The 3,406-nt window shown below is 40.7% G+C and overlaps 2 non-coding genes across 2 annotated transcripts; one reads left to right on the forward strand and one right to left on the reverse strand.

Annotated features, from left to right (window-relative positions):
* Window positions 1-758: 758 nt before the first annotated feature.
* Window positions 759-848, reverse strand: TRNAS-UGA (transfer RNA serine (anticodon UGA)). The gene has a single exon. It is a non-coding gene; the product is annotated as a tRNA-Ser (tRNA).
* An 832-nt stretch (window positions 849-1,680) lies between these two features.
* On the forward strand, window positions 1,681-1,751 carry TRNAG-GCC (transfer RNA glycine (anticodon GCC)). Its single transcript has one exon. It is a non-coding gene; the product is annotated as a tRNA-Gly (tRNA).
* Window positions 1,752-3,406: the final 1,655 nt, after the last annotated feature.

The following is a 3,406-nucleotide window of genomic DNA, read 5'->3' on the forward strand; positions in this document are numbered from 1 at the left end:
GACCCAACGTCTCGGCGCCAACATAGGTTCTGCCCAGGACCTACTGGGTTAGGAAAATAAATAATGCGTTCCCCCACCGGAGAAATTATTTTTGGGGGCGAAACAATGCGCTTCTGGGATCTTCGTGCTCCTTGGTTAGAACCTCTAAGAGGTCCAAATGGTTTAGATCTTGGTAAGTTGAAAAGGGATATACAGCCATGGCAGGAGCGACGATCTGCGGAATATATGACTCATGCACCCTTAGGCTCCTTAAACTCTGTAGGCGGGGTAGCTACCGAGATTAATGCTGTAAACTATGTATCTCCCCGAAGTTGGTTAGCAACTTCTCACTTTGTTTTGGGATTCTTTTTCTTTGTGGGCCATCTATGGCACGCAGGTAGGGCTCGTGCAGCCGCAGCCGGCTTTGAAAAAGGAATTGACCGCGATACCGAACCCGTTCTTTCTATGACACCCCTTAATTAAAATCCGAAGAATTTGTTTAGATGATGAAAGGGTGATGGCAGAAAAGTAAAATAGGTAAATAATTTCCCACGCGCTAACAAGTGAGGACTTAATAAATTTGCCTCCTCTTCTTTTAATTCATCACATTTATTTAAGATCTATCTATCCAACTGGATAGGTAGATTCCAACTCATCATCTAGTCATATGTTATACACACACAAATAATGGTTTTTTGCAACGTATTGGAGGAGAACCTCTTCGATCGGAGTAGATCTCAGCTATCACTCTTGCCTCCTTTATGGCTGATCCAAATGTTAGGAGAGAGAGGGATTCGAACCCTCGATGGCATCGAGGTGCCATGCCAGTTTTCAAGACTGGAGCCTTAAAACCGCTCGACCATCTCTCCCAAATAGGCGAATTCTTCCTTTGAGATTCGGAGGATAAAAAGTGTAACCCAAGTCTACCAGATGATTGGGGAAGACAATCGAGTTGCGAATGAACCGCAAAAGTTTTTGATTCTAAGATCTATTTGTATAGAGAGAGATTTTTTTTCTACCCTTGCTACGATACAACAGATACGGGGTGAAAATATCGCTACATGAGATAAACATCTTCAATAGCGGGCGGGGTTGAGCTAACTTTTCTAGTTGAGAGGTGTCGTAGGGATTTGATAAATTAGTCTTAGAAATAGACGTTTGTTCCCTACAAATGAAAACTTCGCAGCAGCTCCGTCGGATGCGGATTAAGTGGTACAGAAAATCAATTCCTCATGCGAAAGGAATCGGAATTATGACTACTGCTTTTCAATTTGCTTTATTTGCATTAATTGCTACCTCATTTTTACTAGTTGTTGGTGTGCCTGTGGCGTTTGCGTCTCCCGGAGGATGGTCTGACAACAAAAATATTGTTTTTTCAGGGGCCTCATTATGGATTGGATTAGTTTTTTTGGTAGGTATACCCAATTCCTTCATCTCCTAAAAGTCTGTTTTGGTTCTTCCCCTCGTAACTTACCGTTACGGGTGGGGAATTCAAATGTGAGACGAGATAAATAGATTTTCCACCGCCAGAAAGAAGGATTTGCAATTTGCAATACATAACTCAGTTTAAGTTGATTTCGTAAGAAAAGAAATGAAGTTATGTAGGTAAATTTAATCTTTTCTTATATTAAAAGAAGTGTGTATTAAGGATCTCATTGGCAAAAGATGCAATTTGGTGCGTAAAATAAAATGATGGATTGCGCGGATATAGTTGAGTGGTAAAATTTCTCCTTGCCAAGGAGGTGACGCGGGTTCGATTCCCGCTATCCGCCTACTTTGGGGACAATAAAGAGGTTTGACCCCAAATGAAGAAACATACAAAACTCTTACCTATAGAATAGAAATTTCAAGTTTTTGCAATTCACAATTTCGTTCGAAATTTCGGGGCGAATAACTAGGTTGCAGGTTGTCATTTTCGAAGTGGATGCATATGAAACTAGAAATTTTCATCGGGAGCATAGGGGAAACTACTTGTCAGTTTCTAATCTCAGCACTATACTCACTGGTGAGACATTTCGTCTGACCGGCTGAACGTCCTCGATGGTCTTTTCAAGTCGGCATTAGAATAGAATCTTTGAAACGGGGCGATATAGTCAAGCGGTAAGACGTAGGACTGCAATCCTCAATTCCCCAGTTCGAATCTGGGTATCGCCTGGAAGAAGAAATGGAAAAATAACAATTTGGAAGATTAAATTCATCTAATTTTTACTCACCCATCTAGGTAGGTTTTCCGGGATTGCTTGGTGCGCCGAAATCGGATACAGGTTGAGTTGCTCTATAGCTTGTTATAGCCTAACACTTCCCTCAATCTCGACAAATCACGCATCGACAATCCCGAATAAGTTTACCACCACTTAGTTCTTAGCAAGTAGGAATTGCACCCAAATACCAATTCATTGATGTTGGGGTAGATACAACAATGGTAGGAAGAATATCTTCTACTCACACTCACTCAAACTAGCTCAAGCTTTTCTATGCACCAAGGTGATGGTGTATAGAAAGCTTACTCTCTCTTTACAACCAAGATAGAACTGGCGTGTGGTACGCTCAATCTAGTGTACAATGGTATATTGATGTCTTTTACAAGGAGGAATGGGTTCTATTTATAGGTTTTAGAAGCCTTGATTAGGATTAAGCCTAATCAATTTTATTAGGAAAGATCAAGGATTATGAATTTTTATGAATTTCAAATGAGAATGGGGTCTCTCTTTTCTCTTGAGTCACATGGATGTGGGCTCAAGTAAGAGAATTATTGATGTGGTGAAAGGAGAGAAACTTCCATGGGAGTAAGTGAATTTGTTTTACTTGTGCGGTTGCCTACTCCATATGTTGATAGTGTGGGTGCATTTTTACAAGAGAAGTTAGTTGTTAGTGGTAATAATCACTAGAATTGTTAATGATACATTTACAATGGGTAGGATGAGTTGATTTGATGAAGGAAGAGGGGTGAATTAAAAGAGAATCATTGAGATGGTGAAGCTTTGAAGAAGCTTGAACTCATCCTTGTGTAGATTGTGGAAAAAATGACCGTTGGTCTTCTTCTTCTTCGCTTCTTTACGCCGCCGCCACGGTTGACCACCACGATGAAAAGAGGATGTTTGATGAAAAATCCTCAATTTGCAGAAGTTATCATGGTTAAGATGCTGAATTTTAGATATTTTTAGGAGAGGTAAATGAAATTGTAACATAGAAGCAATAGAGAGAGACATGGAGAGGGTGTATGTATGTAGAGGTTCATAAAAGAACTATAGGGATGAGAGAGAAGGGTAATGGTGAAGAGGGTGGAAGAAGCCATGGAAATTGCAGGTTTGAGTGAGGGAAGGAGAGGGATGGATGTGTAAGAGTGAGTAGGTGTGTGGAAGGGTGAGAGAAGACTAAGGGCTACTTGTGAGAAAAGTGGGCAGATTGGGGTCCACTCAAAAAATCA

Source organism: Adiantum capillus-veneris, unplaced genomic scaffold, assembly GCF_014529385.1.
Source record: "Adiantum capillus-veneris isolate H3 unplaced genomic scaffold, ASM1452938v2 Hic_scaffold_313, whole genome shotgun sequence".
Taxonomy (NCBI): domain Eukaryota; kingdom Viridiplantae; phylum Streptophyta; class Polypodiopsida; order Polypodiales; family Pteridaceae; genus Adiantum; species Adiantum capillus-veneris.